At 37.1% G+C, this 23,520-nt stretch overlaps 1 pseudogene; it reads right to left on the bottom strand.

The window, feature by feature from the left end:
• Positions 1-848: 848 nt before the first annotated feature.
• LOC120222982 lies at positions 849-19,071 on the bottom strand (annotated as a pseudogene).
• Between the last annotated feature and the right edge of the window lie 4,449 nt (positions 19,072-23,520).

The following is a 23,520-nucleotide window of genomic DNA, read 5'->3' on the forward strand; positions in this document are numbered from 1 at the left end:
AAAGTAAGAACTATGTACATGATGAGATTAAAGTTTTAACCTCCAAATTTGAAATAGATGTGTATGTCTTCATCTGGGAGTAATTTCATTATTAGAGGCTTAATCAATCAGTAATAAAGAGACAAGTATTTCTGGTGAGAACTTATTTTTTCTTCCTCGACTGTGCCTAGTCTGAATTCTGAGTGAGAAAGTCATCTACAGTAACAGGAGGAAAGTGCTTTCTCAAGGACAGAAGTGGGATGGGAATAATCTTGCAAGCTAGCTGATGACTCAGCAAGATTAAAATGACAGACAAGTTTCTGGGGACCCCTCTCTGTTAACACAGCAGTTACTGGTCTGTTTGTTTTTCTTCTTGACAATTGTTTAAACCTTCATTAAGGGATGCTTGGCATGTGCTGACTTTTTTTTGAAAAACTCAAGGTGTAAACTTTGATTACAAATTAAAAATGATGTTCTTAAAAGTGTCAACTTGACCCAATGTGAAACATTTTAAAAACCTTTAAAGGCCTGTTGAGAAAAACCAGGCTTAAAGAAGCAAAACAAGACAAAAACAGACATATTTGTCATTACCGAAAAGAGACGTCTTTAGGTAAAACTAATAAAAACCCCATGCTACGTAAATAATGCAGATAATCCTCTTTATCTGGTCCATGGGCAAAAGGCAGGCACTTATGGTGTTCTGCTCCAATGTTTTGTTCATTTCTTCTTGCTGGAATTTATATTCATTTCTTCGTATTGGGTGACTAAATAAGATGATGGTTGAGTTGGTAAGCCGGCATTTACCCCACCCTGCTCAGCGTGGGAGCTGATGAATTCTCTCTCAGCGGGTCTCTTAGCCAGCTTGTGCTTTAGGGTTTTCCCGGCACCTTGTGTAGGGAATTGAAGTAGCTGTGGCATCTGTATTGAGGTGGCTGCTTGAACTTGATTTTCCTTATCTTCTTGATTTTCCTTTTCTTCTTCTTTGCAGTTCTCCCTAGCCTGTGGCTGGCTCAGAGGGCCCCTGCAGAACTGTACTCTGTACCCCCATATATACTGTCTCACTGGCCTAGTTCGCCTGCACCCTGGTCGTCGGCTCCTTCTGCCACCTCTCCCTGCGCTGGAGGGTTGGAAGACTGTGGCTGATGCCCAGAGGGTCTCCACAAGTAGTTATGTGGGAACCATGTCCTGCCAGAGGGCGTGCTGTGGGGCCTGGCCTTCTGGAGCATGCTGTGATCTCACCTTCCTTTCCCTACTCTCACTATTCAGGGAATTCTGCTGGGAACTGGGTGGAGGACCCCTGTCACATGGAGGGTGTCTCTCATGGTCACGGTGGACTGCATATTTTCTGCTTTGCACTGGAGCTCCGCCAGGGCCCATCGCATACCCTCTTCTCCTCCAACAATATCAAAGTCCACCATCCCTCAGTCTCCTACCCTGCCACCATACTTCCGGGGTTATTCTTTAGGACAGTGTGATGTACAATTTCATCTTCCTTGGTGTCATTCTTGTTGATGAAACCATATCCAGTGAACCATTTTACTGTTCTTAAAACCTTCCCTGTGTTGACCTCTTTGTTCCCTAGGGACAAGCACCACCAATGTGAGGCCACTGGGCTGCTGCCCCCAGGCCCCTGCCTGCTGAGGTGTGGGCCTTGATGTCCACAGCTCTGAGGGTGCGGGTGGTGGGCAACTGCTGGTCTTGGCCTCAGCTCTCTGCTTGTGGGGAGGGGGATGGAGGCAGGCTGCTGGCTGCAGCACCTCCTGCATGGGTGTGGCAGTGGGGCCCAGACTCAGCTACTGGTTGAACTCTTCACTGTTCCTTTTCTACAACTTCAGTAACGCATGTCTCTAGGCCATCTGCCAGTGAGCCCCTCACCAAACATAGAGATTCTTAGGCTTTAGTGTTATTAGATATACAGCAAAAGGTTAAGCGGGTCCATTGGGCGCAGGGCATGCCTTCCAGGTTTGTGAGTTTGAGCCCATGTCAGGCTTTGTACTGATAGCTCAGAGCCTGGTGTTACGGCAAATAGCTCCCAGGAAGGGACAAGCAACACGCACTCAGGGAACCAGAAAAGACTTTATTTCTCACCGGTGCCAGCCCAGCGGAGTCACCTCAGAAGGCTGAGCCTCCACTTTTACTGGTGTTTTATGTATGTGCTTCCGGGTTGGGCGGGGCTAGTACTGTCAAGCTTCAGGTTCCTGGCTGCGGGCTGATACAAGAAGTAAGCAAGATTGCAGAAGCCAAAAGCAGCATGCAAGGGGACTATCCGGCCTCTGACATCTGACTGCCCCTTTTATCTGCTTTTTACCACCTTTCCTTCTCACTGGAGCCTGCTTCAGATTCTGTGTCTCCTTCTCTTTGCACCGCCCCCCCCCCCGCGCTTTGTCGCTTTGTCTGTCTCTCTCAAAAATAAATATAAAAAAAAATAAAATTAGAGCATATGGGTGGCTCAGTCTGACTGAGCCATCTGACTCAGCTCAGATCATGATCTCATGGGTTCCTGGGTTCCAGCCCCGCATCGGCTCTGTGCTGACTGCTTGGAGCCTGGAGCCTGCTTCAGATTCTGTGTCTCTGCTCTCTCAGCCTCTTCCCCACTTGTACTCTCTCTCTCTCTCTTTCTCTTTCTCAAAAAATAAACATTAAAAAAAATTTAAACAACATTTTTAAAGATATACAGCAGAGGTAAAATCACAGAGATTCAAACCCTACAGCAAAGAGAAAGGAACAAACTGATAATGCCCACACGGTAGATGAAACTCAAAGTCATTATTCTTAGGGAAGGAAATCAGACACAAATTAGTATGTATTGTATAAAAACTCTGATATGTAAACTGATGGATAGTGATAGCCGATCAGTAGCTAGCTAGCACATGGACTCCAGAGGGACCAAAGCACACTTCTGTAGTTGATAGAAAAGCATTTGTGTCTTGTGGTGGTGGGTTCTCAGCATATACATCTCTCAAAACTGACAGACATGTACTCCTCGAAGGGGTGCAGTTTGTTGGACATAAGTTTTATCACAGTAAACTTACTAAAAAATCATAGAAAGCCAAGATTTTAGCAAGGTTAGGCTAGAGTGTGTTCAACCCTAGAGGAGCCGAAATGTATTCTTTGGATTTTATAGGTTTTCTACAATAATTTTTCAATTCTGTGTTCTCAATCACGAAACTTGAAAAGACAAATGTAAGCATTTCCCACAAGTGACAGCTTCTTTACTATGAACTGATAGGCACTATTCAAGCAGGTGTTCATTTGTGTGTATACTGGCATACCTCACTTTATTGTTCTTTGCTCTGTTGCACTTCCCAGATCCTGCATTTTTTTTACAAATTGAAGGTTTGTGGGTAACTCTGCCTGGAGCAAGTCTATTGGTGCTATTTTCTCACAGCATTTGCTTACTTCCTGTCTCTGTGTTTGGTAATTCTCATAGTATTTCTAACTTTAAGTATTATTATATTTGTTATGGTTATCTGTGATCAGTAACTATGACTCACTGAAAGCTCAGATGATGGTTAGCATTTTACCACAATAAAGTATTTTTTAATTAAGGTATGTACAATGTTTTTTTTAATGTATGCTATTGCACACTTAATAGACTATAGTGTAGTGTGCACATAACTTCTGTATGACCTAGGAAACCAAAAATCCCTTTGACTTGCTTTATTGCAAAATTTGCTTTATTGCCGTGGTCTGGAACTAAGTCCACAACATGTCTGAGGTATGCCAGTGATTCTTTGGTGCTATATAGTAGTGCTATGCTATTTTAATCATTATTGCTATGATCAGAAAAGACACGATATAGATTTTATATATAAATTATTCCTTCCCATTAAGTGAATACTAATTTGTGCCAACCAAAGATTTGCAGAACTCAGGAAAGAGAAAAATGTATCATTAAATCTCTGCAAAGTAAGTATGTTGTTTGTTAACATACGTTTCTCGTATGTTAACATGTGTTTCTCAGCTCAAAAGCGCTTGCCATGTTTATATAGTGAGAGGGAAAAAATCACTTTTAAGGTTTTAATTTTACTTGTATTATAGTTTTTAAAATTTTTTTAATGTTTATTTTTGAGAGAGCGAGAGAGAGAGCGAGAGAGAGAGAGAGAGAGAAAGCACAAGCATGGGAGGGCCAGAGAGAAAGGGAGACCCAGAATCTGAAGCAGGCTCCGGGCTCCAAGCTGTCAGCATAGAGCCTGATGAGGGGCTCAAACCCATGGACCGCAAGATCATGACCTGAGCTGAAGTCAGTGGCTAAACCGACTGAGCCACCCAGGTGCCCCTTATATTATAGATTTTTAAATAGATGTATAGGGTGTATAAGTTATGTCATATTCACATTAGTTATACCTGTACAGGTTAAATATTATTATAAGAAGAGCTCAAAATCATTTTTCTTTAAAAGAAATTTTTAAAGTATTCAATTTGAGAAATGGCTAACAAGATCACTTTGAAAGTGTTGATAATTTTGTTGTAACTTTATATCTAGCAATCTACTTCTATCAAAAGTAGTATGTCATTAAAATTCAATATGGAAGCATTATTTGTTTGAAGCCATAATATTCCCTCTGGTTGTTCATTGTATATGTACAAATTTTAGTGATATTATAAATTAAGCAGGGGTTATTGGCTTGCCTTGATAAATGACTATGACTTTATTCAGGTACTATGAAAACTCATTTCTGTTTATAAGTTGCAATTATCAAATGTGTTAGAACATAAGCAATTCACAAGTGGGATTACTTATATGTATGGCATGATTTTTAATGAACTGGCAGCATCAGAATACTTTTTTGAAATCTGCATTTTTTAAAAGATATTCCTGATAATTTCTCTGTTGGATATGTTAAAAACAAGCATGTTTTCCTTAGCAACTAGGGTACATAATGAGAAAACTGAAGACAGAAAATTTTGTGTCCATTTGTTCCAGCTAATGCTCAACCAGTATAAAGGCATTTCCTGATGATTTTTTTTTGTGTTCTCCATTTCAATAAACCTGAAAATCATAGCTCAAGCCTCCAATGGAAGCAAGCAAGCCAGATGGAATTCATTCAACCTTGAGAAACAGGAAAAACAACAACAAAACAAGAATACTAATTAGAGAAAGCCAAAAATTATAATGGGAAAAAATTTCATTACAATTAGAATCTCTCCCTGCCCTCACTTCCCTTTTGTTCTTATCCAACAACCAACTGGACAGTGGACCTTGGAATCTTGGAATAGCTGTTTCATAGTCAATGTAAAGATAGCATTCCTTTGTTTTTAGAAGAGAAGGTTTTCCAAAGTGAATCCATATAATGATGGATTTAGGGAAGAGTAGATTATTTTTATGGGAAAGCTATTCAAAGCTATGAGGACTTCAACTGGAGATATTTAGTGATACCTTTAGTATAGCCAGTTATTTGTATGCATTGAAATCTACCTAACAATCAATTTTTATGAGTTTTTCAGAAAGAGAACAGGGGAAATGGTCTCACATATCAGATATAAATAAGCCACCCTTGAGCTTCATTCTGTGAATTACCTGCTTTAATAGTGTGCAGAACAACACTATTTAAGATGAGGTGATTCAATAGATCAGACTCACATCTTTATATCCACTGACCCATGTGTTGACTTCTGCAAGTTATTTCCCCTTTCCATATATATTTTATATCTTTAAATGAAGTGAATAGACTAGATCTGAAAGTTTCAATCAAGCCTTTCATGGGTATACCTCAGAGATACCTAGGGATCAGAATAGAGAGTGACTGAGCAAGTGTCATCTACCTGCCCCTCACCCCCATCCTTACCCCCATTCAACAGAAAACACCACTATTATGTATTTATAGATGGCACCTTTTTTTTTTTTTGAGAAATGGGACCTACAAATACATTTTAAGTGCTTATAACTATTAGAATCAATTATCTCTATGGTGCCTTCTAAGATCTGCAATTAAACCTAGCAACAGAAAGTGACATTTAGAACTTGTTATTACTGCAAATAATGACACCAGCATGTCACTAAAAGATAGGCATGTTTAATATAATAAGTTCCCTCACTTAACACCAGGTTGTGAGGCATATATTTGTTCATAAGTGGGCTATTTTGGAGATGAAAAGCATTTTTCCATAGAAACAAGTTTTAAGGTGAAGTGGACAAAAAAAGGGAAAGAAAAAAGTTTAACTGCCAAAGTAAAAATAGTCCATTTAAAAAAAAATTTTTTTAATGTTTTTTTTTTTTTTGAGAGGGAACACACACAGAGTGTGAGCAGGGGAGGGGTAGAGAGAGAAGGAGACACAGGATCCGAAGCAGGCTTCAGGCTCTGAGCTATCAGCACAAAGCCCGATGTGGGGCTCGAACTCACAAGCTGTGAGATCATGACCTGAGCCAAAGTCCAATGCTTAACCTGCTGAGCCACCTAGGTGCCCCAAGAATGGTCCCTTTTCAATTAAGAAGAGTGGGAGCAATGCTCTCACAAAAGCTGCAATTAAAATTCAGGTAGGAAACCAGTAGCATGGATGGACTTTTAAAAATCTTTATTTGTAGTATTTGAAGACAAATGACTTTAGAGATATTTCATCTATTTCACTATGTTCTTTGATTTTGAAAGTTGCCCAGAGACATGATTTGAGAGATAGCTCTTTTCTGGTGTTGCCTTGCTGACTGGGAAGTAAAGCAATTAAGTTCAAAAAGCCAGTGGTCATTGAACTTTATTCAGAATGAAAGATTTGTTCAATTGCATACCCCTCAAACTTTTAACATGTGTGTTAAAAGTGGGAAGGGGGTGGGAAGCAGCAAAAATAGCTTTCACTGTGTAACTATCCCTACCTTAGTTCAAATATATTGATTTCTAATCAGAAGAACTCAGGTTCTTCGAAGTTTTGCTGATAACTCAGGGAGTGGCTCTGTTAAGACTGCTGGAATGCTTATATGCTTTGAAAATTTTCCCTGAGGCACAAAGTTTGCTTAAAAGTATAATAAGCAAAGGGGCAATGGGGTGGCTCAGTCGATTGAGCAGACAGCTCTTGATTTCAGCTCAGATCATGATCTCATGGTTTGTGGGTTCAAGTCCCACATTGGGACTTGCTTGGGACTCTCTCTCTCTCTTCGTCTCACTCTCAAAAAAATAAATAAACTTAAAAAAATAAAATAAATTTTTAAAAAGATGAATAAGTGAAAATCTATGAAAAGAAAACCTAAGCAAATCGGTCTATGCAATTTAGCCAATAGAAATACAGATAATCTACTTATCTTAAATACTATTAATTCTACTTAATTAAAAATATCATATTTGAAAATGTTTCCAATCTCCAATAGGGAAGTCTGGAATATTTGCTGGAATATTTGCAGGCTAAGTAGTATAATGTGGGAAGATGATTTAGAATCCATAGACTATGAATACATTGCTCAACATTCTGAATAAATGGGACAAACTTCAAAAGGTATTATAATAATTTCTATAAAATTCTACATGGGTGAACATAGAATTTTATAGTTCTTGGTTGTTTACATATTTTGGAAGTGTCAATGTCCTCTTGATCTTCCAGCAGTGGAATAATTGGGAATCCCACAAAGATTCTAGTTTTCATGAGCCTGATTGCGGGAAATGGAAGTCCCATATAATTATATCCCAAGATTATACTTACCATGGATAGAATTCAATGATCATTATGACCTAAAAGCTAATACACGTTGGGCACTTTGCATATATTCTGAAACCCTGCAATAATGAAGGAAAATTTCTAGTAATTCATCGGTAACTACTGTACTGTGGTTCATCTGTATTGTTTCATCATTAAAATAAGAATTCTTCCTTATTTTTAAGCACCACAACAGGACCTCTTTTCTTGCCCATTCATAAGTACATAAAATTCCCCTCCTAACTTTGGTGATAGGCATGCATTAGTGTGTGTGTATCTCACACAACACACACACACACACACACACACACACACACACACACACATTTTCTTTCCAATTCCCAACTTCCCCTATTACAGCACAAATTTCCCTGCACAAGAAATTTGAAGGTTGAGTATATTCTTATAAGATTTTAAACATTAAAAGGAATGTGCTTCTTAGATAACTATTTTTAGGAAGATAATAGGTACTTTTCCAGGCAGAGGTTTCATTTTAATTATGGTCATGGTTGATATATCACACATAGTTGTATGTCATTTGGGGAGAAAGGTACACCAAAAACACACACATGCATCATGTAGTATAGGAAAATTATGGCTTCATTAGATTTCTGTTTAATTCCAGGAACCACTATAGTTTCTTGGAAACATACATTTCAGATGGAAAAAAATTTATTTCAGTTTTCTGAGAAAGCAAAACCAAGGGACCAGGTATGACTTTTCTTTATGAAATATTCGCATGGTCTTTGAACAATGCCAACATATTGGTCAATGTTGTTTTCCTCCTATATTTTCTCTCTCCTTCTATGGAAGCTAAGAAGGACTGATTGGGAAAGAAAGATGTTCTCTAGATTGTAGAGTTCTTTGGCAACAATTTGAATTTCTTTGCTATCCTGGTTCACCTAATCTGCATCACACGTTTGAAGAATTACGTATGCCTAACCAAAAATGTTATTTACTAAAAAACAAAAATTTAAATACAATATTTTATAATTATACTCGTGTAACAAATACATTTCTATTAATTTCTTGCCAAATGTTATTATGCAAGACATACTATGCAATGTTTCTTAATTCAAAATCAAGATTATTTCCAATCATGAATAAAGACCATGGTTTTTAGAAACCCAAAGGTAACAGTGTTTTGTATCATATCATAATTAATCTTATAATTAATCTTATGTTGAAATAAAAGGCTTTGTAAGATTCTGCTTCTAAACCCTGTTTCTGAAGTCTTAACCCAGAATCTTCATAAAATTTATTACAAGTACACTAATTTAGAATTCTAGTTAAATGCAAATTAAGATATGCCTGTTTAAAAAAAGTTATTTAGGGGCACCTGGGTGGCTCAAACGGTTAAGCATCTGACTTCAGCTCAGGTCATGATCTCATGGTTTATGGGTTCGAGCCCCACATGGGGCTCTGTGCTGACAGCTGTCTCAGAGCCTGGAGCCTGCTTCAGATTCTGTGTCTCCCTCTCTCTCTGACCCTCCCCTGCTCACACTGTCTCTCTCTCTCTCACACACACAAATAAATAAAAACATTAAAAAAAATTAAAAGAAAAGTTATTTAAGTTGAGTTAAAAATAGTAAAAGGTGGCTTAAATTAAGAGCAGAATAAAAATTAGATACAATAGTTGGGATATGAGAGAGGAATCATAAATAAAATTTAAAAAGTTTTAGGTGGGGGTGCCTAGGTGGCTCAGTTGGTTAAGTGTCTGACTCTTGATCTTCCACCTGTGTGGAACCCTGCATCAACACGGAGCCCACTGTGATTCTCTCTTTCTCTGCCCTCCCCCTGCTCGCATTCACTCTTTCTCTCTCAAATAAATAAGCGAACAAACAAATAAATCAATGTTAAGCAAAATAAAATGTCAGGTGGTTGTTTAGAATAGCTTAAAAGACAAAAGAAAAGCATGCAATTAATGCAGATTTATATTTAATTGCCTCATGTTACTAATGTTGCTTTTTAAACGATTTAAGTATAATGTGGTAGACTACAGTTCTAGGCGCTTCTATGTGTATATAGAAGGCACTCAGGTAACCAGCAGCCAGATTAAGATAAATGAAGGTCTCATCATGGCCCATACCAGTGACTACCCTGCACACTCAAGGTAACCAGCATTCTCTGTAACCTGTCACAATAGGTTAGTTTTGCCACTTCTTGGAATTCATATAGACAAAAATCATACACTCTGTGTTCTGTGTGACCATCTCCTTTTTCTCTTTATATCTGTGATATTTATCTACACCATTGAGTGTAACAGTAGCTCATGTCTTATTTCCAAGTATTGTGCCACAGAATTTATACCACCAATTATTTATACACACATGTGACTGGTAAGGAGCAGGTCACGGCTTTGGGCTCAGTACACAGCTTATTCAAACATGCCTATCGTAGTCTCTTTCGCCACCTCTCATCTCCAAAGGAGAAGGAACAGTGATGGAACAAAAGTGGAAGATCCTTATCTTGTATGCAGTAGGATGACGTGTTATTTGTTGTTGCTGTTCTCTGCATGTCAGTTGTCGCGGAGAAATAAACCTCTGAACTCAAAATTCAAAACCCAAAAAGAGCCACTCCCTTCCATTCTTAAAAGAATGGCAGGACTCAGTGATTGATAAATATGAATCGTCTCTGACAGCTGTAGGCAAAGAGGACAGGGATCTGATATTAACAGAAATAGTCATTCTTCAGGTGGACAGGATACATGTGCTTGAGAGCATGCAGCCAGGCTGTCACTATTGATGGATGTGATGTGAAAAGGATGTTAGTAAGTATCATTTGAGCATGCAAGAATGCAACAATTTCCAATTTCCGGCTCAAAAGTTCCTTTGGCTCAATAGATCCTTATATATCATTTGATCTAAAAATATGCCCTTAGCTTTTCCAAACTTTCAAATCATTTTTCCAGTTTTTCATATAACTTCCCAAACTATAAATATGTGAGACAAATTGCATGTAATTAAGTTATCATGATTTAGGGACGCCTAGGTGGCTCAGTTGGTTGAGTCACTTTGGCTCAGGTCGTGATTTCGTGGTTCATGAGTTCGAGCCCCATGTGGGTCTCTGTGCTGACAACTCAGAGCCTGGAACTTGCTTCGGATTCTGTGACTCCATCTCTCTCTCTCTCTGCCACTCACCCGCCCATGCTCTGTCTCTCTCTGTCTCTCCAGAAATAAATAAATGTTAAAAAAGAAATTTTTTAAAAATTATTATGATTTATTCCCTGTTACCTCAGCACCTTTAGCCCTCACCTTTGCTAGGAACCTGGATGGCAGCCCTTGTATTCTGAAGTGTGGTTTGTATCTCAACAAAGAAAACTTGATCTTATGCAGGACCTAGGTTATTCTTGAAGTGGTTCATGTTTTCTTTTCTGCAATAATTAAATGTGTTTTAATTATAAGCATATTAAAATTATGTTATTTTTTAAAATTTTGTTTCTGTGTGCTTTTTGTTTCTAAAATGTGGAAAATTTTTTCAATGTCATATACTGATTTTTAAATAAACAACAGGTATTTGAAATTATGTGTTTCATTTTGCTTCGCATTTTCTCTTATAAGTTAACTTATTTATTTACTCTCTTTTCACTTGCACCACAGCCCAGCATTCAAACAGTACTCTTAACTTATTTTTGGTTCTAGAGAATTATGGACATTTGCAGATAAACCCATTGTTCACAGAATAAATCAATGTCACAAAGTATATATTATTAAAATTAATAAGGCATCTAATTTATATATAATTCTTCAGGTTTTATAATATTATTTTTTATCATCTGTGATATTAAAAAACATTAAAATATTTGATATGGTCAGTAATTTATGTCTTATTTTTTCTACATTATTATTTATTCTAGTCATATAGCATTCAATCAAGGAAAATGTTCATTTTTAAGAAAATATAAAATCATGGTTTTGCATAAAAAATTCAATATCCCTATATTAATATAAGATTCATGTGTTATAGTGCTTTTTTTATTTCACTTTATTCTGTTTTATTGAAACATAGCTGACATACAATGTTATATTCATTTCAGGTGCACACCATAGTGTTTTGACGATTCCATACATTATGCCATCGTCACCATGATATGTGTGGCAGTGTTTATTATAAAGAATCATCACTCTGCCATTGGAAGAATGACAGTAAGCTCATTATACCAAGGTGGGTCAGTTTTTATGATTCTTCTTAAATGCTTGTTTCTATATCATAGGGCAAATTGGTTGCCTTAGAAATAAATTCCTGAAGGTAATCCATTTTAAGAGGTAAAAATAAACCTTAGACTATTCTAAAATTCTCAGTTTTGTGCAAACAGCTATTATGGATTAATGTATTGCTATGCATGATGATCTTTTAGTGATTATTTCAAATTGATGATGTTCTAGAATTAGCAACTAAAAATTTGAAGGAAAAGTAAGTACCTGGATGTCAACTGATGATACTATGTTCAGTCCAAACTCACCTGAATTTCTGTGGTGACAGGATTAGCAAATTGCATGTTGTGGATAGAATAACCCCTTAATTTTATTTAAGCATTATTAAAATCTTTGATAGTATATCTTCTGAAAACACAGGGAAGATATTTATTGACAGGAATATATTCCACTGATAAACTCCTGAAGAGTGTGGCTCTTAATGGATTCGTAGCAATGTCTTTTATGGACTGATACAGAGTTGTCAACAGTTTTATCAACAATTTGGAAGATAAGAGAGAAGACATGGTTATCAAATTTATAAATGACTAGAAACCAGAAAGCTTAATTAATGTAAGAAATAAGATGCAAGAAAGTGTCTATGACTATGAAAAGCCAAGTCAACATGATGAATTGTAAATGTAGAATATGCATTTCACATTAAAAGAGATACAAAAGTAGGGAAACCAACTTGAAAATGATTATATGTAGTTTTGTGTGTGCAAGTGTGTGTGTGTCCATGTGTATGCTGTAAGAGAGTTAGTAGTTTTATTTACAAATAAAACTAAAGTTAACTAAGAATATCAAGTGACAGTGGTACCTAGAAACTTAAGTTACATTAATAGAAAAACTGTTTTGACAAGAGAAATACCACCTCTTCTGTGCTCTCTCTCGTTGTACTACAGCATTAGATGCAAGTTTGGGAACCACATTTTAAGATCGACAATGACAAACTGAGTAACTTGTCCATCAGTGAGAGATCACAGATTATAGTTCATTAGGAATCAAAAAGAAGGCAGAGATACCTCCCCAGAAAAAAGAAATGCATACATAGAATGTTATATACAATTTCAGAAGGTTTATAGCATTCCTTGAAACCCATCTATGAATTTCCTTGGTGTTCATGGACTTTAGCTTAAGAATCTCTGATCTAAGACTAAGTGGTGAGGCAGTAAGGACTGTTGATTCCCTATAATATGAAAACACTTAAAGGAATTGAAGATGTTTAGATTGAGGTAAAGAACACTGAAAGGGTAGGAACAAAGTAGCTGCCATCAAACATTTTAAGAATTTTCATGTTCAAGAGTTATTATATTTATTTTATGTATCTCCAGTGAGAAGGATAGAAACACCAGAGAGACATATTTTATGTGAATAGAAATAGAATGAATGGGAGGCATTTAATTCACTTTAACGTTCAGTCAGTGCTTTCCACATGGTATGCTAGACTAGGAGGGCGGATGTAAATACCAAATGAATAAAACATAGTCTTTCCTTGGGATGTTTGGAGAAGAAAGTTCTAGCTCAAAAAACAAATTCTCTTTAAATTTTTTTAATGTTTTATTTATTTCTGAGAGAGAGAGAGAGACAGCGTGAGCAGGGGAGGGTCAGAGAGAGAGGGAGTCACAGACTGAAACAGGCTCCAGGCTCCGAGCTGGCAGTCAGCACAGAGCCCGACACGGGGCTCGAACCCACGAACCGCGAGATCATGACCTGAGCCGAAGTCAGATGCTTAACCAACTGACCCACCCAGGCGCCCCAACAAATTCCCTTTAAAAAGGAATTTTAAAAAATATGCCAGCCCTTTTATGACTATATGGTATAGATTTATCAACCTAGAGAAGATTTTTATTGCTAGGAAAATAATGAGTTGAATGGTTACACTTAGTAATGCAAATGGACAGTATTTTAGAAGGGCTCATTCCTCTGCAAAAAAGAACAGGACAGTAACTTTTGAGGCTGCCCATAGCTGTTGTTCTGAAATTTCCCTGGGATACAGAAATGAGAGCTGGAGTGTAGGTAAAAATACGCGTGGGGTGAAGGAGTGTTTTGAGAAAAAGGAATCCAGATTTCTTCCTCTGTTAAGATCCACCTTATTAGACTTCTGTCATAGATTGTAGTGTTACAGATGGATATTTCCTTGCAGGAAGAGAACTTCAAACTAAAATGTATCCTGAAAGGGGACAGCCAGCCCTGTAAGTTCCTGAATGAGAGCTCATTCTAGCAGAGCATGCTCCTTAGGCTTGAAAACCCTACCTGACCCAACCACATTGACAGAGAAGTTCCATTTTAAGTGAAATATTTGACCAGTGTAATCCAGAAGAACTATAATCTTCAGAGGATAGAGTACTGTGCCATCCTTCCACACTCTTTACTGATACCTGGGCTGGCAAAGTCAGCTGTGAGCCACTGAACGCAAACATGTTAGACAGGGTTGCTTCAGTTTTCAGCAGTGACAATCTTTGGCTTGCCGCAAAACTATAGCACCTAGAAAGTAGTCCCAGTAGGCTTTCCGACCCGTATCCTTTCTGGTGAATTGATAAAAGACTACTCATTTAAAGGGAATGAATTCCAGGCACTTGGGTGGCCCAGTCAGTTAAGTGTCTGACTTCAGCTCAGGTCATGACCTCACGGTTCATAAGTTTGAACCATGCTTACAGCTTGGAGCCTGGAGCCTGCTTCACATTCTGTGTCTCCCTCTCTCTCTGCCCCTCCCCCACTCTCTCTCTCTCTCTCTCTCTCTCTCTCTCTCAAAGATAATTAAACATTAAAAAAATTTAAGTGAACAAATTATGAGGAATGTTAAAAACTGTGGGCTAAGGGTATAGAAAATCAAGAGGGAGGGACTGGTCTTCCTGGAATTATTTTAATTGCAATTATTAATAAAAAGGACCTATTTGCTCAATAGGTCATTGAATCTCAAAGAGAATATACCTGGATTTGTAGGTTTGCATTTTCCTTTCCAGTCTTGTCTACTAGAAGTTAGAGTAGTAATGGGAACTGAAAGGAAAAAGACAATGCCCTAGTTTATTTCCTCAAATTAAAGTCCAAAAATTATGGTAGAAGGAATATTTCCTCAAAGTCTGAAAATTGTGCTAAAAGGAAACAAGCTCAATTGACCAATGTAATGTACTGTTCAGTGCAAAGGGCCTATTCATCTTGAATAGTATTTCTGTGATCAACAAGTTGAATAGGAAAACTCTAATTCTGGATAGTACTAGAATAGTGATGCTTCAGTGAATGGACATTATTATCAAATTGACTATGCTTGACCCTATGCTAATTAAATATAAATCTATAGGTTTAGTGCCTAGTCATCAATACATATATTTTTAATGAATAAAAATTTAGATGACTTTAATGTGCAGCCAGGGTTGAGAACCATTAGCATAGAGAAGCGGTTCTCAGAGTGTGGTATAATAGCATTAGCATCGCCTGGGAACCTGTTGGAAATGCAGATTTTCTGGTCCAGTTTTGATTTACTACATCAGAGATTCTGATAGACGGAGCCCAGCATTCTGTTTTAGCATGCCCTCCAGTGATTCTAATGCACACTCAAGTTTGTGAATAATGTCATACAACCTTATGAAGAGTTGTAATTTTTCTAATTAAATAATACAGAATAGACTTGTTCATTAACCAGTTAAAACCAAGATGTTGTGTTGGAGGTAAGAATAATATCTCTTTCTTTTATATATACCCACCATCGAGATAATGTAAAACATGTAAAACATGCCCTGAGTTCTCAATAACATGTGCTGATTAACTTGCCCCTGTGTACTTAAAGGTGATTTGTATGCCTTAAACGATAGAATACCAGTCATGTTCATCGTATACAAAGTCCCTTCCCACTTAGGTGTTTTGTTTTCTTCTGTAGCAGAGGTGAATAGGGACAGATAAGTCCCTTGCCATTCACTTATTCGACAAATATTCATTGAGTGTGTATTAAGTGCCAAGTATTATTCTAGACTGTGAGAATCCCCAGTGAGCAAAATAAACAAAGTTTTTTGCCCTGGAAGAGATAACCTGCTGATGAGGGAGTCATAAAATAAGCAATACACATTAAAGTATAAATTATACATTATATTTGAGAGTTATTAGTTGTATAGAAATTCAAGAGCAGACAGGGTAAAGAGATTCAGAACTGTGGAGGATGAGGGGTAAGGGAGACCATTTGCAAAACTGAAAAGAGAGTGAAATACCCTGAGAGAAAATGAGACTTGAGCGGGGACTAGTAGTGGAAGAGTAAGCGAAGCAGGTGTCTATGTGAAGGGCTGTCTATGGAGAGGGAACAAAGAGAGCAAAGCCGGTAGAGTAGGAGCATCCCTGGGGTATCTGAAGACCATAATGGTGGCCAGCATGGCTGAATCAGTGTGCACATGGGTGGGCAATGTGAGCAGAGAGGAGGTGAGGGAGATGGTGGAGGACATTGCGGGCCATGTAGAACTGTCTGGGCTTTTACTCTAAGTCTAATAGGAAGACATTGGGGTGACATGATCTGACTTACCTTTTAAATGGATCACTGGTCGCTGAGTGAGAACAGACTGACATGCAGCAAGGGTCATAATAGTGGAATAAATCAGAAGTCTCCTGCAATAATCTAGAAAAGAAAATGATTACTTAGATTAGGGGGCAGCAGAATATCTGGTGTTATGATTCTAGATATATTTTGAAATTGGATCCAATAGAATTTATGAATTTATGAATCAAGTGTAGAGAGGGAAAAAAGAGGAATCATTTTGTTCTGAGGTTTTAAGTCTCAGGCAATTGGAAGAATGACTATACACACTATCATCTCCCCCCTTAAGCCTTAAAGTGTTCATTTTTGATGCTGAAAGAAAGAACGCTAGCACTTTACCCACCCTGTGCTCTATGCCAACTGATGGCTGAGTTTAAGAATCATGATATTTATGTCCTTTAAACTGCTCACAGTACTTTTTCTGAAGGATACATACCTAATAGATTTGTATTCATATATTTATATATTTAGCCAACACTGATCCGGCCTTAGGAGATAGGGAGGCACTGGTGATGAATTACTAACAAGACATTAGGGTGCTGCTAATGTGGAGCTCACGGTAAATGAAATAACTTGATCATGCAGGACCCTGAGCTTCAATTTGACAACTCATTGTATTCTTCTGTCTTTTCTGTACTGCCTAACACCTTAAAAAAAAAGTCGACTTCCCTAATTTGGTACCAGATCATGACTAATTTTGGAAAATAAATACCTGTAGAATTAACATAGGTGTAGGCAATGTTGTATTTCACATTGTAAGCTGATGTAGAGATAGGTAACCAACATTCTCTGACGCCATTAAGGAGCATGAATAACATGAGCCTGTCTGAAACAACTCAGGCAAATTGCCTTATACTTTCTGAACAAGTTCTGTGCATATGAGAAACATAAATATGTCTTACATGGCTATAGTAATGTAGAAAGTTAACAAAGACATTGGATCTCCAAAATCTTAAAAAACAAAAACTAATTTCTTAGCCCCCAAAAATAAACCTTAAGTTACATGTGGAAAAATATTAATACTCTCTAGATGCTTTGTGCTTTTGTGCTAAACTCATTTGTGCTCACAAATCAGCTTTTGGTAGATACACACATATTAGCAGAATGATTTTCATGAAAAACAAAAGACTTTATTGAAATATTTAAGCTTCCTAGATGATTGAGAATGTTGTATGTTTTAAACGACCAATACCAAAAACAAATATCATTAAAAACTATTATTTTCTATAGCTACAGATCCATTTTTTCCCAATATTTAAGATTTTCATGGTGATTTCCCTACCCCAAAGTGGATTATGAAATAATTTGGTGAATTATATGCAATTTGTGCATCATATGATAAGATTTTTCTCTTTGTTAGTTCAGAGGATCTTTTTGATAAAGAAAGATAAAATAAAAATATTACATTCTGAACTGTTCTTTGGGGAAAGATTATATGCCTAAGGGCTATACCCATAGAGAAATAATGGGTTCCTAGAATATTGTTGCAAGACATATTCCTCCCTCTTCATTCCCTCTCCACCCCCAGCAATAACACGAACAAAAAATAAATATTGCAAAAAAACCATTTTCAAAGGCATGATTTAGCCAATTTAAGTGCAGTATGTATCTTCGTACAGCACTACAGACAGATGTAGAGAAATGATTTTATAGTATCAGTCTCCTAGCCATACTTGCCTTCTGGGCAACACTGCCTGGGAAGGACAGCTGACTTGGAGTGCCAGCCTGTCAGTCAAAACCTTGATGACATGCCAAACCCGTGGATGACGTGCAGGCCACCATGGTTTTCACTATGGGAACTCTAGGGAAATGTGTGTTTTTGTATGAATGTGTTTCCAGAGAATACAGAAAATTCAGGAAATTCTAATGGATAGGAGAGAAGATATGTGGAAGAAGAGGCAGATTTTCTAGGAGAGATTACCATATGAAGGCTAACCTAGGTTAATCTTTGGAATGGCAGAATGCAACTGATTCTAACTATCTTAGGAGATACCTATGTGTTTTACAACAATAACTACATAATGTGTGCATTATCGGCAATGCATATAGGTTCCAATCGGTTTTTTGAAAAGATTCAACCCATTGGTTTAGAACATGATGCATTTATGTATGTTTGTATGTATGTATGCATGTAGTCCATACAAACAAGTACAGACATAAAGGGGTAAATTGATATGAGCTTCTGGAAACTTCTCAGATGGACAGATAAAATTGGGTCTATTCTGAAGAGGGAAGCACAGTCTATTTTGCATGGTTTACATCCTTATGAGGCTGAAAATCCTCTCTGGATGCCTAAACTCAGTTTCCAAGGACAATCTCTGCTTTGCTCTGGCATATTATGCTTATCACAGAGTTATGTTTTCTTCAAAGTTATTACTTGAGAGAAGAACAGATGCCAAATATATATAAAAAAATAACTTCCGAATATCTAATTTTTCTTCACATATCAAGTAAATTTAAAAAAAAAATTTTTTTTGAATTGATATTTTGGATGGCATTCAATGTTCTTCTCTTTAAGTTTTAAGAGTCCTGGGTATCTTGCCAAGCATATAAACCAAATAGTATTGGAACTGGAATACTTTAATAAGAAGTCTCAGATATTGCCTCCTCCACCCCCACATGGCAGGTCTCTCATTTATTGGAGCCATCTTTTACCAAGCTGCCAACTTCCCCTTTTGCTAAATGCTCACCAAACTCCATCTTGTCATTGACTCTCTTCTTGGGTTCACGTTTTGTTCCTCGAGGATCCACTCTCTGCATTTGATCACCTTTTTTCTTTTTTCTTTTTGCAACTCACACATCCCACACCCTCTACCCAACGTCACTCAAGAATCATCTTTACCTTTTGGAGACACCGCCATGAATTATATGAATTTCTTTTCAGACCAAACACCCCTTTTATCCTGTCTGCCCTTTCTCTCTGAAAAGAATGTTAGCGTCTGTAAGTAGTGGTGACAGGTCCAGAGAAGATGAATTTCATAATATTGTGGAAAAGAACAATAATAAAAGAAACATTTCACTCCACTTTTACTGACTCTCCAGAGAATGCATGAAATCAAATGAGTTATTTAAATAAAGCACACTAGTTCAATGGTTACAGCTCAAAAAAGAAAAATTTCCAGTTCAAAAAAAAAACCAGTTTGGTAAAGCAGGAAAAGTATTTTTTTAAAGGCAGAAGTTCTGTTTCTTCAAAAGAAATCTTAAGCAGAGGAGGATCAATGTAAAGTATGTCAGCTCTTTTAGTCAAAAAATACACAGGTGATGGGGCACCTGGCTGGCCCAGTTGGTTGAGCATCTGACTCTTGATTTTGACTCATGTCATAATCTCAGGGTTTGTGAGTTCAAGCCCGGGATTAGGCTCTATGCTGATTCTCTTGTTCTCTCTGCCCCTTTCTCTCTCTTTCTCAAAAATATAAATAAAACATTTAAAAATATACACAGGTAAAATTTGGAGGCCTCCCCTCCCACTCACCAGTCCTCAGTCTCCCTCAAAACTATCACTGAAGGACTTTATTAAAATTACTGAGGAGTCTCAGAGCATATTTTGAAAACAATACTAAGAGATACCAAGCACTGAAGGGCAATGTTTTATTTGGGAAAAATCTCCTGGTGATGTATCTTATCGGGTAATCACTTAAATTATTACCTGAATATCTATGCTTTAAAAGAAGAAGTATTTAGGAGGAAAATGGCATTATAAACAAGTTTGCCTATCAGATTGTATGTTAATATTTCCAAGAATGGGTTCGAAGCTGACCAAGGTAACCATATCTCATTGCCACATTGACCTCTATTCTGTTTAAATCACATGGTAAAATACAGTCATATTCCAAAAGTATCACTTCAGCTGTGGTTCTCAAAGGACAAATGTATAAGGGGACCTAATACCATCTGACAGACCCTCCTGTGAAGAGAAATTTTGCAACTAGTTTTATTTTGGCACAAATGGCAGGTATAGTACTTTTCATCACTCTTACTAGCGTCATTTTCCTGGAGATCCCTGGGGGCCGTGAGAGATGATGATGCTTCTGTGATTCAAATAGAATTACTTAAGGGTTTTCCCTCCTTTCCTTAGACAAGATTTGATTTGAAGTAAAATTTTCATACATTTAAGGTAGCTTCTTTTTTTCTGATAGGAAAATGTGGTTTTATTAGGGCTTTAAAAAAAAAATTAACAAATATATATATTTCCCAACATTTGCTTTTGTTTGTTCTTCCCTAAAGACTCATTCTTCTACATGACATTTTTGATAGTTCAGTGCTGATTTCAGGATAAAGTCAAGGGTTACTAACTTATTTCATAAGGCTTTTGAATAAAAAAGTCTCTGTTTTATTCAGATTCTATAATTTTTGCAGTACTGGATACTTCTGGCTCTATAGTTTTGTTGGTGTACAGGTGAGCTCATTGATTTATAATTGCTGCCCAATTAGTATAATTGGAGGTACTAAATCAAATGTCCACCCATATTTTAGCCATTTCAAAATCATGTTCTAATTAAACTTGTTTAGTCCATGGCATTCACCATGTTTGAAACCGTGTAACATTTAATCAGTAGCTCTCATATAATGCATACCATACTAGGGAAAAGAATCCTACCCTTGCTTAAACATGTTAAAAGATATTGATTAAGAGGACTTAATAAAACAACTTTTCCATTTGAAGAAGAACCAACTCAATGTCTAGGCAGAAAATTCTGACTGAGAATGTCCTAGAAAATGATAAAGAAATATTTTTTTTTGAGAGAGAGACAGAGCATGAGTGGGGGAAAGGGGCAGAAGGAGAGAGAGAGAGAGAGAGAGAGGGAATCCCAAGCATGCTCCACACTTAGTGTGGAGCGGGATGTGGGGTTGAACCCACGACTCTGGGGTGATCACCCGAGTGGAAATCAAGAGTTGATTGCTCAACCGACTGAGCCCCCCAGGTGCCCCAAGAAACAACTTTTTGATTTTACTTTTGAGTAAGAGTCAACAAATAATCAGTTTAGCAACCTTTGAACAGGAGAATATAAATTCCAACAAATAGAATCTATCCTGTGAGATAACATTAAAATAACTGTGGGGATGGAGTAACGGGCAGTGCTCATTCTCATCTTTTTTTTTTTTTTTTACAAGTTTTGTTTACTCAGTGTTAATTTTCATAGTTGATATTTATGAGTTAGAAGCAAAAATCTCTTAAATGCTGGAGAGATATTGGATTGCCATCACTTGGCTTTCTTTGGTCTCTATGTGCAACAAGGAAATGGAGATCAAATGGACAGGGAATTTCAACATAACTTCAATCTAAGTTCAATATTCAATGAAATAGCATTTTAAAAACTGAGACATACTGAGAATTACCTCAGTCACCTCATTCTTATCTTTCTGTGTCTGGTTTTTTCCACTTAGCACAGTATCCTCAAGATCCACACATGCTGTCCCAAATGGTAGAATTTTCTTGTTTCACCTAATGGTGACATTTTTCAGTCATTGTTTATTTGTTTGTTTTTCAGATGCTTTTTCTGCTCCATTTACATCTCTTCTTCAGGGCCTGCATTTACAAATATATTTAACATTTTGATATCCCACAGGTTTTTAAGTTTCTACACATTAAAAAAAGTTTTTCTTTAACTGTTCTTAAGGTTGGACAATTTTATTGATCAAATTTATTGAATGCCATCTTTATTTTTCTGGTAAGCTCATTCAGTGAAGTTTTAATTTCAGAATTGCATTTTTTTTAGTTCTTGATTTTGTATTTATTTTTAAGAACAGATTCTAGTTCTTTGCTGAGATTTCTCACCTTTTTTTTTTATTTACTGTGAGCATATTGCCCTTTATCACATTCAGAGTATTTTTAATAGCTCTTTAAAGTCTAAAGTCTTTTTGTGTTAATTCCAACATCTGGGTCATCTCAGAGTTGGCCTCTGGAAGGTATATTTTCTCTTGAAAATGTGTTGCCTTTTCTTGTTTTAGGTCAAGTTTATTTTTATTTTTGTAACTTGCACTCTGTGAATGCAGTATCATGGAAACTCAGGATTCATTGATGCTATGTTATTTGTTTTAGTATGCAGTAATTTTATTGGACTCTAATTTGCAGTCTTTGTCTTTTGGGTTGCAATTTAAAGCTCATTTTCCCCCTTTAGCATGGTTGTTTGCTCCCTGCCCCACCCAAGCATGGTCAGGGCTCAGTCAGAGACTTCCGCAGAATGTAAACACAGAATTGATGGCTCCCCATGTTGTTTATTCCATTTCAGAGATTCCCTCTTTACTTTCCAACAGCTGTGGTTACCCTTATCCTTAACTTCTGGTTCATCAGGTCAGAAACATCCTGGGAACCAGTGTTTCAGATGCTGTGTGTGACATCTTGACTGCAGCTAGACTCATATTCAAAGCTAAAAATATAGAAAACTCACACCTTTCTGGTCTCTTATTCTAACTTGTGACTATCATCCAGAATCTCTCTGCTTTTGTTTACTCTTCTGAGACTTCAAGAAGGGGTGTGTGTGTGTGTGTGTGTGTGTGTGTGTGTGTATGCATGTACATTTCCCAGCACTATAAAGATTATACACACCTTCTTACTGAACTAATTCAGTTAGAAAAGATAAAATTTGGGGCGCCTGGGTGGCTTAGTCGGTTAAGTGTCCGACTTTCGCTTAGGTCATGATCTTGCAGTTCGTGGGTTCGTGCCCCGCGTCGGGCTCTGTGCTGACTGCCAGCTCAGAGCCTGGAGCCTATTTCAGAGTCTGTATCTCCCTCTCTCTCTGACCCTCCCCTGCTCACGCTGTCTCTCTCTCTCCCTCCTAGAAATAAATAAAAAAAAGTTTAAAAAAAAAAAAGAAAAGATAAAATTTATAATATCTACCTATTGAAAAAGAGGAGGCACAACTTTCAGATTTTGTCTGAATATTTTTAAACAACCCTCCAAATGAATTGGATAAAAAAGTATTAGGAAAAAATATAATTTGATATTTTAGCCAATTACTGAATAAATCTACAGAGTGTATGATTTTTTATTTATAGTAATCATCAAGGAGAAAATAATAAAATAATCTCTCAAAATATTAATATAAGAAATAGAGGTGCCTGAGTGACTCAGTTGGTTAAGTATCTAACGCTTGATTTCAGTTCAGGTCATGATCTCATGGTCTTGAGATCAGGCACTGATCTGAGTTTGGAGCCTGCTTAAGATTCTCTCTCTCTCTGTCTCTCTCTCTCTCTCTCTCTCTCCCCCTC

The sequence above is a fragment of the Hyaena hyaena genome, unplaced genomic scaffold, assembly GCF_003009895.1.
Source record: "Hyaena hyaena isolate Hyena2069 unplaced genomic scaffold, ASM300989v1 scaffold_941, whole genome shotgun sequence".
In the NCBI taxonomy this organism is placed as follows: Eukaryota; Metazoa; Chordata; class Mammalia; order Carnivora; family Hyaenidae; genus Hyaena; species Hyaena hyaena.